Source organism: Mus musculus, chromosome 3 (assembly GCF_000001635.26).
Source record: "Mus musculus strain C57BL/6J chromosome 3, GRCm38.p6 C57BL/6J".
Classification (NCBI taxonomy): Eukaryota; Metazoa; Chordata; class Mammalia; order Rodentia; family Muridae; genus Mus; species Mus musculus.
The window spans coordinates 143288473-143309887 of NC_000069.6; the positions used below are offsets into that span (position 1 = coordinate 143288473).

The 21415-nt window shown below is 38.3% G+C and overlaps 1 long non-coding RNA gene across 1 annotated transcript in view; it reads right to left on the bottom strand.

The window, feature by feature from the left end:
• Gm40159 overlaps window positions 1–21415 on the bottom strand; it is a 101288-nt gene that overhangs the window by 10321 nt on the left and 69552 nt on the right. The window contains exon 2 of the long non-coding RNA XR_867681.1: window positions 20443–20535. This is a non-coding gene — a long non-coding RNA (predicted gene, 40159). The remainder of the gene's footprint in view (window positions 1–20442; window positions 20536–21415) is intronic.

Below are 21415 nucleotides of genomic sequence, written 5' to 3' on the forward strand. Positions count from 1 at the left end.
ATTGACAGAGTGATGACTGCAGGTGATACCCCTAGTCCAGGCTTTTGCTCTCAGCAGAAGTAACTCTTGATTGAGATCGGACTGTGTTAGTGACTAGTGGTTGGGTCATAGCAGCATGTGTTCTTCCTTTTCCCACTTGGCTTTCCTGGTCTTACTGCTCTACAGAATCCAAGTTATATCTTGGCTGTCATATAGTATATTCCTTTAGTAATTTTGGCAACACACACACACACACACACACACACACACAAAACAAAAGCACCCCCCCACAGTTGTTTATTCATTGTTTTTCAGGGGAAAGGGAGGCAGATTGGTAGGAATTTCTATTCATTCATCCCACTGATGTCATACAAGTGGCTTAAATACAAGAGAAGCATATATGAAAACATCTTTGCAAGAATAGTAGAATATGCTACTTAAAATATGTAAAGAATTCATATGGGCCTGCATAAGGAGTTCTTTAAATATTGTTCTTATTCACTTTACATCTTTTTATGTGCATTAACTTTGCCTAACAAGAAAGATTTGCGAATCTGCATATTCAAATTTTCACGTTACATAATTCACATCATTCCCTAAATTCTATGTGATATAGCCAAAGCCAGGGAAGTTCAGACATGAAACATTTAGCACAAAACTCATGCACACTTTTTTTGTGTGTGAGCTTTTGAGTTTTTCTTTTCAAAGTTTGAAATGTGTTGGCGAGACTCACATGAATAAACTCCTCAGTAATGAAGTTTCCTGTTTAAAGTTTCGAATCATACCTGGAACTCCTATGTGATAGTGTTAAGAAAGAGTTGGAGGTATGGGAGAGATACAGGGCAATAAAGACGAATAAGATACAGTATGTCTTATTTAAGGAATTAAAAAGAGATTTTAAGAAACATTTCAGTTATCTTCTCATTTATTTATGAAAGTAATGGAGGTAACAATGTTTAATGAGAAAAGGGCTTTTTAATTTAGAGTTCATGGCCAGTTGATTCCATTGCTTTGGGGTGAAAGTTATGATGAGTGCATATGACAAAAGAAGCCCATTTGCATTATGGCCAGAAGTAAGGAAGAAGAGGAAAGGCTGGGGTTCCAATATCCTCTTCAAGGGCACAACCACAATGGCCTGAAGACTTTTCATTAGCCACCAGCTTCAAGGTGCTAGGCAGAAGCTAGGCTTGTAACATGGACTTTGGAGAACATACTCAAATAACAATGGCTAAGCGCATGATTACTACAATGAGTGCCCATCAGATAGATACCTCTGGCCCAGAGCTAATCTTTTCCTTCCACTGGAGAATGTCATGTTAGCATGGCATATTATATGGTTTACTCATAACTGAATATCAGTTATTATTCATGGTAGGAACACTGGATTGGGAATTGGAAAGTTCAAATTTCTTTTCTAGTCTTGCTTTTACCTTGTTTCATGGAGCAAACTTATTTCTAGTCTTGGTTCCTAAGATGGCAAGCAAAGACCACAGAATTAAGTTTATCACATGGACAAGCAGTTCTATGTGACCCTACTGTGAATTGTTACAGAAGGAGGGACTTTGAGCACCACATCATGAGCTGCAGGGGATCGTTAGGTTCTGGAGGCTTCATTTCCAAAGGGACCAGCATAGGCACAGCAACTTTCGTATGTTCAAAGGAAATAGAGCTGCATTTATTGCAGTTCCTGGCCAAGAAGATGTGTGAGACACCTACATTTTCAAAGCACAAGGTAGCAATTTAAGTTTAAAGTTGTATTTCAAGGTCCAAAAAAATCTTCCTTGGACCTTGTGCGTTTCTATAATGTGGTTTGCCAATGTGCTGAACTTGTATGCTCTGTCATTCCTTTTATTTTATTTTTTGAAGATTTTCCAGATAGCTTTATTAATTTCTAATTTATTTCCACTGTGTCAAATAAAGTACTTTTTACGAGTTATGGAGACATGTTTTACGGCTAGACAGTGGTTTGTTTTGGCAAACACCCTGCTTTTGTTTTTTGTTTGTTTGTTTGTTTGTTTGGTTGGGATTTTTGTTGTTTTTTTTTGTTTGTTTTATTTTTTTATTAGGTATTTATTTCATTTACATTTCCAATGTTATCCCAAAAATTCCCCACCCGCTCCCCCACCTACTCCCCCACCCACCCCCTCCTACTTCTTGGCCCTAGTGTTCCCCTGTACTGAGGCAGATAAAGTTTGCATGACCAGTGGGCCTCTCTTTCCACTGATGGCCGACTAGGTCATCTTCTGATACATATGCAGCTAGAGACACGAGCTCCTGGGGATACTGGGTAGTTCATATTGTTGTTCCACATATAGGGTTGCAGATCCCTTTAGCTCCTTGGTTACTTTCTCTAGCTCCTCCATTGGGGGCCCTATTTTGTTTTCTGTTGCTGTGATAAATACTACGACCAAAAGGAACACAGGGGACAAAAGAGTTTATTTAGCTTATATATTTAGATCACAATTCAGCATTGAAGTAATTCATGTCAACAACTCAACAAGGAGCTAAAATAGAAATCATGGAGAAATGCTTTTGTTGGCTTATTGATTGGCTCATATATAGCAACTAGCTTTCTTATATAGCTCAGGCACACCTGCCTAGGGTTCCTGTCACCTGCAGTGGGCTTTGCCCTCCCACATCATTCATCAAGATTATCTCTTGCAGACATGGGCACAGGGCAATTTGGCCTGGCAATTCCTCAACTGAGACTCCTCAAGATGACTCTAGGCATTGTTAAGTTGACAGCTGGAGCTAAAGAGGACATCTCTGAAGGTCTGGCCTTTTGGATTTGAGGATGCTCCATTTTAGAGTCAGGCAGATAGCAATCCTAAGCATTGAGTATAGTTATGTTGTTTAGGGAGCTTTCGTTCAGGGGAAGGTCTAACAAACCATCTTTCTGTAAGTTGGTATAGTGTGCACATCTTCAGCCTCAAGGAAGTCATTACTAAAAGTTTCTAGTGACATACCTTAGCCATTCTCATTAATGTCCATGTCTAACTGCATTAGCAGTTCCAGTCAAAAGTAGGTCTGGACTTAGAGATTCCTTCTCTCTTCAACTTTGAAAATCTTGAAAAGAGTTCTTTCCATCCCTCCAAACCATCTTCTCTTCTTTGACTATTTGGTTGGGAGGTGAGAAAGAGGGAAAAAGAAGAGTTGAATGATTTTCAGAGGCATATTTGCTTGCTCAATATGGTAAAGTGACATTTAAGGAACATTCTAAATTAATATTTTTCCCTCAGAAGTTTCATAATATGTTACTATGTAGCTGTAGAAGAGAATTTTGTACTGACAGATTTTGAGACTAAATTTAGACATTGTGGATTCTATTGTCTGGTGTTCTATTAAACTCAAAACTCCATTAAACAGTTCTTTAAAGTTGCAGATATCTATTCCCACAAAAATGTCATATAACGACTTTAAAACCTAAGCGACATATGGCAATGACTATTTTTGCTCATGTGTCTGTCCGTTAGGTGGTTCAGAACATCTGAGTGAGATAGGCTAGGCAATTGGCAGGAAGGGCAGCAACAGCAGGGCAGCAAGCCAGCTATGCCCTCTAGTGTCTACAGCATTGGCTGGGAAAATACTACTAAGTTCCATGTATCTCATCCCCTGGGAGGCTAACCTGGGAATGTTCACACAGTGAAGGCCGAAGAATGTGAGGATAAACATGAGTGCAAAAGAATTCTCCTAAGCCTTTGCTACTGTTGAGTTCTTCCCTGTATAATTTGTCACAGCCACTCATGAGGCTGAACACAGAGCCAGGGGTGACTGCAATATCACAGGACAAAAGATATTCATACATGAAGATAATTACTTAAGGCAATAACAAAATTAATCCACTTTAATTTCTCTTATATCTTTATGCCACTTTGTGAAAATGAACTTGTGTTTCACTATAATTTTAAAGTGCATGTTTGATTAAAAAAAACAATATAATATTAATTTTGATGTGGAAATCAGTTGATCTTATTTTTGTTCTTTATAAATTGCTAACCCACTAGAAGATACTATTTAGCACTCTGATAACTATTTTGCTGACCACATACCACATTTCATAATCAAATCATATAAAAATAATTTCTATTTTACTTGGTATTGGTAGGCTTTAGGGTTTGAGTAATCACATGAATTGTGAAAATTTCCCCAACTTGATCATAACAGCTTGAAAAAAAATTACTTTTGGAACAAAATAAGAATAGGATTAGTACATGCATTGGTGTATGATTAATGAAAGTGATCTTAATTAGACAGTTACTCCAGGCACTGGAATACTGTGATGGAATGAGGCATTAAAACAGGCCCAAGGAGACTATGGTAAGTGGGAAATCAAACTGTGAGATGAAAACTCAAGGTCACTTCAGATGGACATTGATACCACTTATGGCATCCTGTGGTACCCTCCTCTTCTCTGGCCCGTCTTTGTTTCCTATCCTGTAAGCACAAACCACTTGGCTTTGCTGACTATGGGTGTAATGAGTTATTGATGAGGGTGAGGGCCCTGTGAATACCCACTTTTCTGAGGATCTCTTCAGACCATGGCAATTGGAAGCTGCACAGGAGGGGAAATTGATGGCCCACATTCATCTTTTGAAGAGCAAAGCTTGAAGAGCTTTTATGTATTGAACGGCACAGGGAAGGCAGGATAATGGGATGCAATCATCCCGATTATGCAGCTGATACATGGAAGGAGCAGTCTACTAACACAGCTAAACAGTGGCATTTTTGTAGCTTCTGTTAATATTTTTAGTGGAGAAGTAAGAAATCAATTAATTGAATCTTCTTCATAAAAGTGATCTTTCCTTCTGCTTGCTGCCATGCCTTGGTGTTTGTCAGTTCAAAGCCATTCTGATCCTCTTAGCAACCTGGCTGTCAAACTCTTATGAAAATGAATCCCTCATGAGTCATAGATGATTTGCTCAAGGATGTGGCTAAGAGAAACATTAATTTTTCTTTTGGACTAAGCTTAGCTCAGGTTTCTATTCTATAGCTCACACTATCTCAAGAGACTTTAGAGCCATATAGAACAAATGTATCAAATAAGGGGAAAATATCAGTAAATCATTTCATTTGGGGTGTGTTTCCAGATTAAGTTCTGACCTTGGGGAAAGAGCCAATGTATAAATAAAAAGGCTTTCTTCCCAAAATATAAAGTCAACCTCATCTTCATCCTTTGAGAAGAATGTTCCTCTCCATCTTCTCTTTGGAGTCATCCCTACATTCTAGGAATTTTCTAGGTGGGAGTTGATGATGGGACTTGTGATTCTTCCTTGGATTGCTAAGCTATTTTATTGGTTAGGAAGTCACTAAGTCTTTGTGCTCAGCTTCTCTTCTGTTGGACTCAGAGATGTCTCTTAAGGACACCTCATTCTCTCTCTGTGTTTCGAACCTTCAACTGACTGTGGCTATATGCTTTTCTTTGAAGTATAGGACACACATCACTCCTGGAAATACTTTAAGAAATGTTTCCTTCAACATCCTTTCTCTTTTGAGTTTGGCACTGTGGCTAGCAATTTTTCGCAATCTCCTACATCTTTTTGGGACTCTGAATAACACAATAATGGACTGCTGGCCATGATCATTCGACGCAACCCTGAGACTTGGGAGTCATTTGTCACTGCAGCATAATGCTGAGTGACATGAGAATTTATACCTAGAATTTTAGGTGTTGTTCAATTTAGCAAATAAAATAAAATATTATAGTATGTATTTTTTATTAATTGCATTTATTGTATAATATAAAGAAGGCTCTACTCCATTTCTTCCCAGAATATGTAATGAATTTACAAGCAGAAATAAAAATAAATAGAAGCAGTACAAAAACTTTGTACTTGTGTTGTGTCTTCTCAACTTAAACATTAGAAGAAAGAAGAGAGAAAATGAAAAATTGTTATCAATTACAAGGCACATCAAACCTTTGGCTATAGTAAGTTGGTACCCAGAAATTACTTCCAATAGGACAAAGATTTTAAGAGAAAATACAGACAGAAAACGTAAACCAATTGCCTAAAGAGGCAACCAGAAGAGCCCAAGAGTATTGGACGAGTGGACATGGTTGACAATGAAGCAGAGGTAATACAGGTATAGGGTTCAACATAGAAAAGAGCTGCCATATCGATACAAGGAAGTCACTGGTACAAAAAGATGGAGTCTACTAAGTTTGCCCTGCCATTGGAATTGCTAGCCTGTAGAAGTCCAGTGCCATGACCATCGGAGCTACATCTGTTATGTACAAGAAAGTTTCTGAAAGTCTCTTTGGCCTGCAGGAGGTAAAATATCCTTTGATACCCAATTGTATATATACAAGAACTATAATAGAAAAGCAACAAAATCCCAGAATACAAAGGCAAGACCACAAGAAAAAAACAACAACAGAAGGAACAAATCCAGGCCACATGAAGGAGTATTTACCCCTCCAGGAAAGGGCCCTTCAGTGCATCCACTTGGCTTACCTCTGAGAAGTATTCTTATGCTCTCTGCAGAAACCCAGTGAATAGATTGATAATGAATGATGGAGAAGCAATCTATGAATTGTCTTAGGTCCTGGATTTTCAGCTTGATACTGTGAATTATGAACTTTGTGAGTCGAGTATGTATGTTTTACATGCAAGAATAGCGACAAAGCGACCTTCAAGTAGTCAGTAAGATAGTTCACTGACATCATCAATTCTACTTACTATAATTTTCTGGCACTCTTTTGGGCCAAAGAGTTAGGGAGAAATTTCTACAAGAAAGCCCAGGACACAGGCAGTGATTAATGTGCCCTTTTGGTATTAGCATCACTCAAGACTCTTTCCATCAGCTCCAATTCTAGCAGAGCATGGCATCGTGAAGTCTCCAAATGGGTTGTAGTGTATTTGATAAATAATGTTCCTTTTAAGGATCCTTAGTTTAGGAATTGTTTGTTGTTTCAGTGTAGCCTTCCTGAGTCTCCCAGATACATACCCAAATAGAAAATAGAATTATGAGTTGAGTGTTGAAGAAGCAAAATCTTTTTAAACATCCCAAAGTGTTATTCAACATTGGGATATGCTTTCTCCTACTAAGGAAATTCTTAAGCTCCTCAGTTGCAATTTTAATCTTTACAACAAAAATGTCAGGCTGGTGAGATGGCTCAGCAGGTAAAAATGGTTCCTGTACAAGCCTGATGACTGTGGTGGAAGGACAGAACTGACTCACAAGAGTTATCCCCTGAGCACCATATTCGTGCTGTTGACATGTGTGTTCTTGCTGTGCAGGTATACACACACACAACTTGTAATAATGAACAAAATGTTAGGAGAGAGAGAACCCCATGGAAGAGGTGATGAAGAATTGGAGGAGCCAAAGGAGTGGAGAACACCAGGGAGAAGAGAACCCACAGAATCGACTAAGCAGGGGTTCCTAGGGCTCAGAGAGACTGAAGCCACAATCATGGAGCCTCCCTGGGTCCATGCTGTGTCCTCTGTGTATGTGTTATGATTTTTAGCCTGTTGTTTCTGTGGGACTCCTGACTGTGGGAGTGGAGGGGTCTCTGATTCTTTCATTGGCTTCTGGGACCCTTTTCCTTCTACTGGGTTGCCGTGCCCAGGGTTTGTACCAAGTATTATTGTATCTGGTATTCAGTGAATATCCCTGGGAAATTTGCTCTTTTCTGAAGGGAAATGAAGAAGGAATGGATCTGGGGGAGAGGGGAGGTAGGATGGCTGGGAGGAATGTGGGTGGGAATAGAGGGAACGGGAACTACCATTGAGATCTATTGAAAACAATAACAACACAATTTTTTTAAACAATAGTTCTTGAAGTCTCATTATCATAACACTGCAAACTGCTATCCTGATCTAGCATTATTAATACTGCATAAAAGGTATATCTCAGAGTTTGAAAAGAAGATATACATAGGTAGAATTTGGAGACAGAAGTAGTTGTAAGCATAAAAACAAATTTAGGGAGTTAATTGAATGTCATTATTTCCAATCCAGAAGCTGATTTCCTACTGGGACCAGAAACAAATATATTATGAACAAGTTACTAGGCACATAAAACATACAGGACCTCTCTTGAATTCTACAGAATCATTACATCTAGGGTTTTCTTCGGGTCAGCTAGGACACTAGATCTGAAAGGATCATGCTTTAATATTATCTTTAAATGCTATACTCTGCAATAATTATGGATAAGTGAATGCATTTTTTTTCTCACATGAACCCAGAATTGACCCTATCCTTCAAAGGCTATTAGTGGCATAGAATGCCCAGTGTTTGTAGTTAACAACATAACAGTATTATATTCTGTACTTACACTTACAAAGCAATTTTATAATGTCTCCTATTTACTTGATGGTATCCTGCAATGCCCAGGGAACAGTAACTTAGACAGAATAGGCCAACCACAATAACGAGCGAGGCATGTCTTATTATTGCCGTAATGGTAGACTTCTGATATTCAATTACTCAACAGTTGCCTGGTGCTTGGGCTTAAGAATGCTTTTCTGAGCAATTGATTTCTACTTTCCTCGTGCCCTCTTTACATAGTACAATCAGCGATCATTTGGCAAATGCTAAATTTCATTACAATAAAACTGTGTTGCCACTTCCTTGACTTCTCATCAACCAGTAACAAATTTATGTGGAAAAAAAGTACAGCATAGTACATTGATTCTCAAATACATCTCAAAATGGTATCATTTGTAAGCTTTTAGGGTCTTCTAACTATGTTTTATCCTCTGAAATTCTGATTTAGTGTGAAAACATTAAAGTTATTCAGATAATTATAATAAAAGACATATTAAAACTTACAATTATATGATTTTTAGAGACATCTAAACCTGAGGTTATATTTATGCTTTCTTATTAATAACTGAATAACCTCAAAAAAGTGCTTAAGTTTGTTTTAAGATTTAATTACTTTCATTTTAAGTGTATGACTCTTTTGTCTGCTTGTCCGTGCACTTCATGTTTGCCTTGGGCCTGTGGAGGTCGAAAGAGGACATCAAATCTAAAACTGGAGTTATGGGCAGCTCTAGCCAGCATGTGGGCACCGGGAACTGGACATGGGTCCCCAGAAAGAGCAGCCAGTGCCTTAAACACTGAGCTCTCTCTCCAGCTCCAGGTTCCTTAATGTTTATTATCTTCATCTTTAATGTCGGGATAAATGTTATTGTAAGATTTAAGTGATTTCATAGACATAATTGTGTTTAGAGATGTTGCTGTCTAGGAAGCATTTAGTAAATGTTTTAATGCTACATGCATTATTAAATTCAAAGTAGCAAGGTTACGGAAAATTGACAGGAACTGAATTTCAGAAAGGGGGTTAAACATAAGAGAAACAGTCGAGAAGCAACGGCACATTTAAATACATGGGGGCAAGCAAAGGGCTCATGCATTCTGGAACTGGAGTGAGATGGTCATGTGGGAGAGATGGGGGTAACTGGGGAAAGGCTGGAGTCCTTCTTGAGGCAAGGCTCTGTTTCAGGACTGGGTTTTTACTTTTGAATAAAGTGTGGTTCTTAACACAGTATTTGGATTCATACAAAAGCACGTGTATTTACAGTTTGTGGTGAGTCCTGTTGTGGTTAAAGGGAAAACAACAATTAGTTGTATTTACCTCTGTTATACCATGTTCCCTGCTCACCAGTACTAGGATACCTTCTGCCAGCTCAGAGTGAAGTTGGTTGGATGTGACAGGTACACTGGTGATTGTCATACTCATTGATGGAACATTATTTATTCTGGGGATCCAGAGGTATTTTTATGTTCTAAGATGACGGATCCAAGAACTGTACCACTTTCATTGATGAACTTCTGCTACACCATGATGGAGTAATTGGTTCGAGAGCAGCCCTCTTCTCATGAATAGTGTATAAACAACTAGAAAAGTAGCTCCATGTAAAACAACTAATCTCAGATATTAGAAGCAGGAAGTACACTATGCGCCGTAAAAATTAATGAGGAAGACAATCCTGATTTTTTTTTAATTTCTCCTTAGAAGCACTTTCTATGTATGCCCCAGAAAAGGGAAAGGAAATCAAGACAAGCCTAATGGTCTTGCTGAACTAAAGAGACAGATGTTAGACTTTAGGGAAGCTGAGGCTGTCAGAATTTATAAGATTAGTATTAAGAATGAAGCACTACACAGAGAAAGGATTTTAAGAGAAGGCCTGGGGTTGCATTGAAAATATAGAAGAATACCTTCCATGTGCCTTTAAGACTTGACAAAGTTTGGCAAAGAACATTCACAGAAAGAGAGTTAGTGAAGATCTGTACATCAAAATATTATAGTGAGTCAAATGAAGCTAACCAAGCTAACATAGGATCCCAAGGAGCACCGAGGATATTTGAGAACCAAACCTTTATGGACAAAAACACCAAAAGACCCCCCTCAAAGAATCAGGTTCCTCTTGTAGTGAGATCTGTAACAGTTCAAGATTAACATTGAAAAAAGGTTAACCAAACCCAGGTGCTGAATACCAAGTCATTTACAGTGTCAAGGTTCAGACAAAAATTGTATGATATTTGAAAGGAAAATATAAGTAATGATAATAGAAATATATCCATAAAATGGGAGAAATAATGAAATAAGGATATAAGCTTAAATGTTTTCCATAATGTTGGTATTTTAAAGGAAACATAAATTAGATAAATAGGAAACAAATTATTTTAGAAAAGAAATGGATTTTCTTGAGGTAAACAACAAGCAAAGGAGGTAGTTTTCTTAATGCACTGAAGAGCAGAATATTGAAGAAAAACGATCATTAGAGTAGAGAACACTCTAACCTGTCCAAACTGAAACACAGAAAAAAAAAAAAAAAGAAAAGTCTAAAAAAAGTAATGGAGTAATGCACATTTGGGCTCACAGTTAAGGAATTTTTGCATGCATTTGATTACAGTCCTAGAAAGTGTGTGTGTGTGTGTGTGTGTGTGTGTGTGTGTGTGTGTGTGTGTAGAGGGTGTTGGGAAAAATAAAGCTTGAAGTTTAAGACAATAATGGCTGAAAAATTTCCAGATGTGATAAAAACTAAATCAATTGACACAATCCAGAAGATTAACAAAATATAAGCATAATAAACAGAAGGGATTTTGCAAATCAAAAATTGCTGAAAATCAATTATAAAGAACAAATCTATGAACAGCCAGATAAAGAAGGACATGTTGCCTGCAAAGATGTGAATGACCAGAGACAATGCCAATCAGAAAACAAAAGAACAATGTTTCTACAGAGAAGGAAGAAACAAACAACTTAAAATACATAAACCAAAACAATAAAACTGTTGATATCTGAGAAGGCTTAATCAGGCATACATATTTTTTAAATAAAAAAATGAAATAAGGGCATTTTGAGATAACCAAAAACAAACTATTCATTGTTAGATCATATCTTGATGAGAAATACTAAAGAAAGGTTTTTAAACTGAAGAAAAATTTTATTTGGTGGAAATTCAAATGTTTTAAGGAATAATGGTACTGGAAGGAGTAAAGCTATAGGTAAATAGTAAACACTTCTTTCAATATACCTCTTCTTTAAGAATCAGTGTTTTAGGAAGTTTAAAACAAGTAAGTAAAAAGTGAAATGATTAAAAAACGTTGGAAGGAGTGGAAAAGCGCATTGTATGGTCCTTAAATTACACATGAAGTTCTACAATCATTTTCAAGTAGATTGAGATAAGTTAATGATAGTGTAAACTTTAGAACAACAACCAGAACAATAAAACCAAGAGATCTCTCTAATAATCTCTAAGATGATGGTTTGTTACTAAAACGAAAAATCAGTTTTTATAAGGATGAATAACAAAATAAAGCAAAAAGGAAGCAAAGTCAGCACTGTATTAACCAAGCCCTAACTTAATGGACATTTCCTGAATGCCACAGCCAATGACAGTATACTAGGCAAATCCTTGCAGAGAGCTCTTCTGCGTTATATTATGCCATATGAAACAAATTGTCACATATTTCAATTGGCTGAGATCACATAGAGAGTTTGCTGACAATAACAAACTAAAGATATATATATATATACATATATATATATACATACATATATGCATATATATCTTATATATAGATACATATCTTGTATATCTCTATCTATTATCTATCTATCTATCTATCTATCTATCTATCTATCTATCTATCTATCTATCTATCTGAATTTTAATCCAGTAAGATGGCAAAGGATCACATCCAAAGCTCTTCTGTGTGATCCAGCTGAAATACAGATAGGATACATTTCTTTCATCTTTCTAGCGGGGGGGGGGGGGGGGAATACAGAGGCAGCCTTAGCACACAACTTTAATTCCAAATAATGTAGCTAAGGTTCATTTGCAGAAAGAAGCAGCCATGTTTGAAAGTGATGGCTAATTGAGGGCCAAAGTGATGAATCAGAGAAAGATTTGACAAAATAAGTTAGAGATAGGAAATCCCTACATCTCATTAGAATAGCACAAGAAAGAGAATCCATTTAAGAACAGCACAAAGAAAGAGAGAAGGTGGAAGGGAGAGAAGGGAGGAAGGGAAGGAGAGAGACACACACAGAGAGAAATACACACACAGACAGAGACAGAGAGACAGAGGGAAAGAGGGAGGGAGGGAGACAGAGAGAGAGAGAGAGACAGAGACAGAGAGACAGAGAGAGAGAGAGGGAGACAGAGGGGGAGACAGAGAGAGAGAGAGAGAGAGAGAGAGAGAGAGAGAGAGAAAGAGAGAGAGAGATTTAATTTCCAGAGTTAATGTGTGTCCAAGTAGAGCATTTCAGTCAGAATCCAAGAGAAGCAAGTTTGAGTCAGTCATCTTAGAGAAGAATTTGGACCAGAATAGCTGAGTTGAAGCAGTCATCTAGAGTTCAGTTAGAACTAGAAAGAGTGAGCTGCTTCAGCAGTAAGCATCCAAGATGAGAACTGCATCTAGCAAATAAAAGTTACTTTACAGATCTAAATATAAAATGGCATTTAGAAAGATTTTGAAATAATTGGAAATTAAACATGTAAATCACCCAGGGGTTAATTAAGTAAGTAAAATAAAATCTGGGAAATACATTGAGCTAAATGACCCATATTTATAGATTTATTTAGACTCACATTTACAGATTTTCAGCTGAAACCTTTGTGAGAAATAAATTTCAGTACCTGCAGTGGTGTCCATGAGGAACTGCAGAGGAATTGTGGTGTGTGTGTGTGTGTGTGTGTGTGTGTGTGTGTGTGTGTGTGTGTTTTAGAAAAATCAAAAACTTTTAAGGTAGCAATTGCAATCCCATCCTAAATGCTAGAAATTCAAAAGGGAAATGAGCTGCAATTTAAGAGAGAGAAATAAATAAAAATAAATTAACGTGGACCAGATTATGCATCTAATATAAAATCAAGTATAGTAAACCATCTAGGGGAAAGCATAGTAGAGAATCTGAACTCTTCAGAAAGGAAAATATTTCTTAAGGTGCTGAAAATTGTAAACTTAAAACTTTGATGATGTCTTTTCAAAACTAAAATTATCAGCTCCTTCAAAGACACTGTTAAGAAAATGAAATATCTAGCTTCTAACAAAACACATTTGCAATTTATACAGGTCTTACATACAAAAAAATGATTTCAGAACATCTTAACAGCAAATATTTATATTAAATAATCTAATTAAAAAGCAATGGAACATTTGAGGATACTTAAAAGAAGAGACACAAAACAGACGGAATTCATAGAATGACAACTGGCAAGCTTGAGTCTGTGTCTACATGTAGTTTGTAGATATGAGCAAGAGGAATGTAAGATATTTCTCCTATAAATGACAAATCTATGATAATTAGGGCTTAGGCAAGCAATATCATAGGTTCAAGAGTATAATGTGATCCCAGTTGCTTTTTAGAAACAAGTTCTTACAATGATATAGACCAAGATAGGAGCAGCAGTATCAACAGACGAGTGCAGAAGCTACAGTGTTCCACCTTGCAGGATAGGAGCATCAGAGTAACTGGAGTGAGGAAAGAAATCCGAGACCACACTGAAGACACTTTCTATAGTTTGTTTTACCATACACGTAATGGTCTACAATGTGTAGACCAGGTGTTCCATTCTATGAAAGATAAGGTTTATTCTCTTCCTGGCTCTTAAAGTTTTATATGCTATAGCCTCTTCTTGCTTTCCAACCTCATTTCCTCGTAGCATTCCTCGTAGCTACTCCTCTCTGCGGAGCACCAGTCACAGCAATCTTACCTTGAAGCAAGGTCATTACCTCCCAGACACTGCACTTGCACGTGGCTCTTACTTCATTTAGGTTTCCTTTGAAATACCAGCCCCATAGACACATTTCTTAACAAGGCATCTGGCCAGCACATTATTGCATTCTATTACGGAACACAACTAAGGTTATTTGTTCATTTACTTATTGCCTGCCAATTTAACTGTCACTAGAATGTCGACTTTATAAGAGTACCTTGGCTATTCCACTCCCTAAGGAATTCTAATGCCTAAAAAAAAGGTCTAGTACAAGTAATTTCAAGTGTCTACATGGAGAAATTCTGGAAGTATTAAATATTTGAGTTTTTGAAATGACAAAAGTTATTGGTGACAAATTATAAAAATACATTTTTGTAAAATTTATAGTTTTGTGTTTGAATTATGTGTGCTGCCATGTTTTAGGGATTTATAGGCCTAACTCTAAGAGTAACTATAAGTAATAATAAAGAGAATACTTATCAATACATTCTAAGCTTAATGTGTTGTCTCATTCACTCATTCATTCCTTGGAAACCTCTGGGCATGCTAAGGTGAAAGCTTGCATAGTCAACAAATACAAAATACAATACAAGAAAGTATAGGGCACACAGAAACGAGAGAAACAATTTGTATAGGAGTTGAGGGATTGAAAGTTATTAGAAAATGATTTGACATTTTAACTTGGTCCTAAATCATAAGAGAAATGTATCTAGTAGAGAGAAGAAAGAAGGCAGAGGGGACAACTTAGGCAAAGAGCTATAGCAATCATCTTATTTAGGTTTCTGTTGTGCTAAAACACTGTGACAGAGAGCTGGGAGGAAAGAATTTACTTCACATGACACTCAAGGCACATTCCTCTGCTGAACAACTTTGGCATAATCTCAAGGCAGGAATCGAGTCAGAAACTGAAGCAGAAGCAATGGAAAAAATGTCTTTAAAAGCACTAAGGACATGCCCATGGCTTGCTCAGCCTGCTTTCTTTCTTTCTTATACCATCCAGAACATGTCTAGGGATAACACTCCCCGTAGTGAGCTAGGCCGGGAACCAAAAAGGGGTCTAGGGGGAGGAGGGGAGAGGGAGGATAGCTCATGTCCGGCCAGAGTTCCTCCTATGCTCTGGACAGGCAGACACGGGAGGGTTGCCAGATGCTTTCCACTCAGCCCCAGGTGGGCATCTAAGTCTCTGACCCACTCGATGGGGGCGGGGGTGGACAAGAGGCAGTCCAGGAAACTATGGGCCTGGGACAACACCCTGTAGTCCCGGGGTTAAGGGAGATAGGGTTTAGGGAGAGAGGTTCCCACACAGGCGAGAGTCTGTGCAGCGTCCTTGATATGCAGAGACAGACAGTCTATGGTTTTAGAGCTTTATTATAGAAAGGCAGGGGGAAAGAGAGGAGGTAGAAAAGAGAAAGAGAGACTGGCCATGGCCAAGAGGAGAGAAGGGGGAAAAGGAGAGAGAGAGAAGGAAGGCTAGAGGATGAGAGAGAGAGAGAGAGAGAGAGAGAGAGAGAGAGAGAGAGAGAGAGGAGAGTAGTGAGAGAAGTGAGAGAGAGCAAAGAGGGGCCAAACAGTCCCTTTTAAAGTATGCTGATATCTTTTCTGTTGCTAGGTAACAGGGGAGGCGTTTAGCCTGAAGGTCAGATGCTTGGGACATTTCCTACATGACTTCTAACCATTCTTCTCTTGTGGGTGTTGTGGGGGAAGGGGGACGGTAACTTAGGCAGGAGCCAGAGTTCCAGGAGCGTGAGAGAACTCCTTCCATCCCATGTAAATAGATGAATTATCACCACCGGGTCCCGGGGTTCAACATTTCAGCTCAACTGGAGACCAGGCCGTCTGTGTATAGCCCAATGTCCAGCATGTCCTCATCAATCTTAATCAATAATATGTCTCACAGGTTTGCCCACAGGCCAGTGTTTGGAGAATTTTCTCAAGTGAGTTCTCTTCTCAAATGACTCCAACTTATGTCTTATTGACATACAACTAGCCAGCACTGCACCTAAGGAAGCCATTGGTGTTGAGGTATAATGAGAGTTGGGTTGTGGATTGATGGAAGAGAGATTCTAGAAAAATATCTTGAGATCCATAATGAATGACATTGAATTTCGTGACTAGAATTTTATCTAGCAGATAACAGATCTTTATCAAAAGGCTTTATCTAAAAAAAGTGGCCAGGTTTGTGTTTTAAAAGAATTCTTGCAAGAGTTAAGAGAATAGGGTTATCAGGTATAGAGAGATGAGCTGAAAGATCATTAACTATTTTCAGGTAAGAGGTGACAAAAGTCTATGTTAAGTCACAAGCAATGTGAACAGAGAGCTGATAACTGACTTCAGGATCAGAAGAGGTGGTCTTAAGAACCTCAAGAGACTGAGGAGAAAACAGGGCAATGGAGGGGACATTGGGTTTCTGGTTGGATGTGTGCACATGAAGCAGTAATTGATTGCCTATGACGTATAATTGATTGTCTCCTAGCTTCACCTCACTCACATCATTGACCTTTCTCCCCAACCTTAACTCCAGGCAGAGGTTTCCTTCTACTTTCGCCTCATTAATAGTTCTTTTCATTCAGCAGGTAGAGAGCCTGCTAGCTAAGCAAACTGTCTGAGCAACCTTTCCCTTTTTCTGTGTGTCAGCGACTGGGGAGCTCACGGATTGGTTCAATACCCTCTCAATTGCATCAGAACCTTCACCAGGTACTTAGAGAGCTACTTTACAGTCTGTGCACTTGCTTAGCCTCTAACTACATGCTTACTGTAATTCACTCAACTTTTACTTACTATACTCTTGGTCCACTTATACTAGCCCACAGTCGCTATCCGTTCATTCTCCATGTCCCCTTTTTCTACATCCTTGTGTAAAACATAGATTTCCATCTGTGGGTTCACTATTGGGATGAACGCTGTTGGAGATAAATGGTAAACGTGCAATATACGTTTATTTCTCGGAGCTTGGGTCTGAGGTTAATTAATAAGTGGGACTTTTCACCCTGTCTTCCTTTGTCTTTCTACTTTTGTTTCCCCTTTCCAACCCCAGTGCTAAAAGGCTGATTAAGATGTTTCCCTAATACATACAAATAGACTATGGGGATAGCCATCTTCCTGAAAAGACCATTTGCAGAGTCACATGTAGGTTAAATGGAGCCTTGAGCCCTGTGTGCCTTAGGTTTGGAGTTCCTCATGTAAAGGGGAGCTTGGTAAAAATAGGAAGAGAGATGCTACAGAAGGCACACGGGAAGACTGAAATATGTGAGCAGGTGTCTCCAATCCTGAGACCATGTGAAGGTGTGAATAGATCCCTTCTCTGTTGTTTCGGGGATGAAACAGTGAATGGCTAGAAAGTCAGGGTAGCAAATCTGAACTCCAACTGGAGAAAGAATTTTTAACTAGCTATTTTATGAACAGCTGGAGTAGCTTCCATTCTATCCACATTAAATGTACTTTCAAAGAGAATGTTCAAAGTCTAGATAGATGGTCACTGGTCAGAGATGTCACCGAAGGAAATCCTCCACATGTGCATAATTGGTTAGACGAGGCAAGCTATCAGTTTTTTTTCAATGCCTAAATAGAGCGTTGTTCCTTTCCCCCTCCTCTTCTTTCTTGAACAAATGTGCATGTTTGCATGTGGTACTAGAACACATTAATACATATGTATGTGGAGGTCAGAGGTTAATGTTGGATGTCATTCTCACTCTTTGTTCACATTAGTTTTTGAGACAGGGTCTCTGAGTGAATATGGGATTCCTCACGCTTGTATAGCAAGTACTTTACTGACTGCACCAGCTTGTCAGTTGCCAGGCTTGCTTTGTTCATCATCTCTTAGTGAACGAGTTTCACAAGATAATGATTACAATAATAATGTGACGATGAGATGGCAATGGGATGGGGAAGAATATTGACTATTCTTAATGTGTCATAAAGAATAAATGTTGCCCAAATAGAAAAAAATAAACCAGTTTTGTGGTCATCTGAGAACTTTTTTTTAAATCAATTTAATCCACAAACATGATTACTTATTTCATTTTTGTATCAAAAATGAAAAGAGGATCAGTAATATATGGCGTGCATTGTTCTGGAATAGTTGTAATATTTCCCTGTGAGAAAAGAATTAAGGACACTCCTAGTTGTTAGTGGTAGTTAGCTTTAGTTGTCAAGTTGATACGCCTATGAAAAAGTAACCTCGACTGAAGAATTTCCTCCATGTAGGGTCAGTGGATATGTTTGAGAATTTCTTTCCTTGTTATTAATAGATGTAGGAGGACCCCAGCCCACTGTGGGCGGACTATTCCCTAGGCAAGTGGACCATGTAAGAAAACTATCTGAACATGAGCCTATCAGGATGCTAGTAAGTGGCATTTCTTCATGCTTCCTGCCTTGAGTACCTGTCTTGGCTTTCCTTGATGGTAGACTATGAATTGTAAACTAAATAAACCCTTTCTTTCTCAACTTAGTAAAAATTGATGTCTTTTCACAACAGAAAGCAAACTGGATAAAGTATTTTATTTCACAAATACCAGTGCTTAGCCAACATAGGAACTCTATTTCTAAGTACTTTTGAAGTTAGTAATTGGCCTTCACAACTACCATGTGAAACCAGGGAGGTTGAACCTTCACTTACCAGCTGAGAAGATTAAGGCCACATACAGTTAGACACCAAGTCGATTTTTTTTTAAAGTTTTGATATTTTGTGTATTTTTAAAAGTTGCTTTGATCCTTTAGTTTTAGACAAGAAGGCAGGTATTTTCTATGATTCATTCATTCATTCATTCATTCATTCATTCATTCATTGATATTGTCCTGAATTTAAAGGTAATTTGTTGTTGTTGAGGTTGTTGTTTTGTTATGGTGGGCTTATTCTCTCAGTTAAACTCATAATTTTTCAGTAAGCCTAGACACAATATATTAAAAATTGTAACCCATTTTGTCAGTCTGTAAAAAATGCTTGAATTATTAAATTCCAGATAAACAGATACATTTCAGTGCTCTTAACTACCCTATATGCTATAATTATTTTTTATAAATGGAAGAAAAAAATCAAAGCCAACTTGTTTGCCATTGGCTAAATCAATTTGAAGTTTAAATGACACCATTTTTATAATCTATTATTTGGCATGCAGAAATATGCTAAATTACTGCATCAGCACTGAGTCATTCAGAAGAGTGTCTGCTGGAAGATCACCAATAGAGTCCCAGGCATTGGATGCCATCCCTACAATGACAGTAAACACTGAGTTGGCTACATGGAGGCTGACATTTTTACTGAAACATATAGTTTTTCAGGACTTCATCAGATGTGACACTAGAGATCCCAGCTTCAAAAGAATGTATTTGTCAACTTCATATATTAATAATCTAGGCACAACCATCCACATCACATCTCAAGTAAATTAGAATTTGTTTTAAGCAGTTTTAGGAGAATTGGCTACTCTGGCAGGTGGTTCACTGTGTTGATAAAAGTGGAAAGTATTGGGGTTAGCACGTGATTTAAAAATATTAAGGACGATTGCTCTGTTTTACCAGAGCTTTGATAACAAGGTACCACTAACAGGGTGGCCGAGAATAGGCATGTGTCATCACGTAATTTCTGGAGGCTCAAATTCAAATCTGGTGTGTGTGTGTGTGTGTGTGCGTGTGAGTGTCTGTCTGTCTGTCTGTTTCCTCTTTCTCTCTCTCTCTCTCTCTCTCTCTCTCTCTCTCTCTCTCTCTCTCTCTGTGTGTGTGTGTGTGTGTGTGTGTGTGTGTGCGCGCACACACACATGCAAGCTTGTGCAACCATCCCCTCTGAAGCCTGGGGAGAAAGAATGTGTTCTACTTGTCTCTCAGCTTCTGAGGGAAAACTCTAGGTGTCTCTAGGTGAATATTTTTCTCTCTTTTTACATTGTCTTCTCTGTTGCATGTCTGTGATATGACACCCTAATAATAGTAATTATTATTGTATATAGCTGTGGGCTCCTGTAGGTTCCTTTAATACATATATAAAATATATATGAGATAACATGTAATAATCAGTCCTCGTGTTCATTTTTCTCAGTTGTGCTGAATTAGAGTCCTCCCTAATCTCTTTTTAGCTCGATTATTTCAAGACTCTATTTCCAAATACTGTCATATTTTAGGGACACCGAGAATAAGACTTCCTTGTTTTTCCTTTTTCAATGCAGGAGACATTTATCCTCCAACAATGCTCTTATTTCCAGAGACCTGGTTGCTAAGCCAAGCCAGTGAAGAAGATCATGCAGTTAAGTTACAGAAAAGCATTCAAGATGGCAGCAAAAGATAAAATTTCCACTTACTCAGCGTTTTACTTCGTCAATGCTGGGGACAAAATCCAGGGCCTCATCATGCTTGCTGGGGAAGCACTCTACCACCGACCCACATCCATAGCCCTAAAACATAAAAATATGTGTGGTTATTTACAGTGTATGTGTGTGTATGTGTATCTCCCCAACATCCCCCTCCCCGTGTGTGTGTGTGTGTGTGTGTGTGTGTGTGTGTGTGTGTGTGTGTGTGTGTGTGTGTGTGTTGGCATATGAATACCACAGCACTCGTGTAAGTGAGAGGACAACTTGCCGACTCTGGCTCTCTCCTTCTAACCTGTGGGTTCCAGACATAGAACTCAGGTAATCAGCTTTCACTGCAGGTCCCTTTCCTGTTGAGCCATCTTTCCAGCCCACTCTTGCCATATGTTAAATAAGATTATGTTTTAGTTATATTTGTCTTCCTTTTCCTTCTGATGTGTCTTAGATGATTTTTAATATGCAACATTTGATGCAAAAGAGAGCATGTCACATTTTTATAAACACTATAAGTCATGATAATAAAATAAATGGCAGGAACTCTCACCTGACAAAGCTGCGGGGTTGCCTGTAGTTCTCTCTGCGTTTCCTTAGTTCTCTCTGCCTTTCCTTAGTTCTCTCCGCCTTTCCTTAGTTCTCTCTGCCTTTCCTTAGTTCTCTCTGCCTTTCCCTAGTTTTCTCTGCCTTTCCTTAGTTCTCTCTGCCTTTCCTTAGTTCTCTCTGCATTTCCTGTAGTTCTCTCTGCCTTTCCTTAGTCGCATCCCTTGATCTTTGGGCAATATGTGGCTACAACTCTGAATTGGCTATTTCTCATTACTGTGTTTGCTTTATATCTTTTAATGCATGTATGATACCAGGTATATAAAATGCAAGCCACATGTTCTCATTATCTGTTGGGGTTTTCTCTAAGAGCCACAGTGGATGTTTGGAACTGTGAGTAGTTCTTGATATTCTAAGCATACCAAGCTTT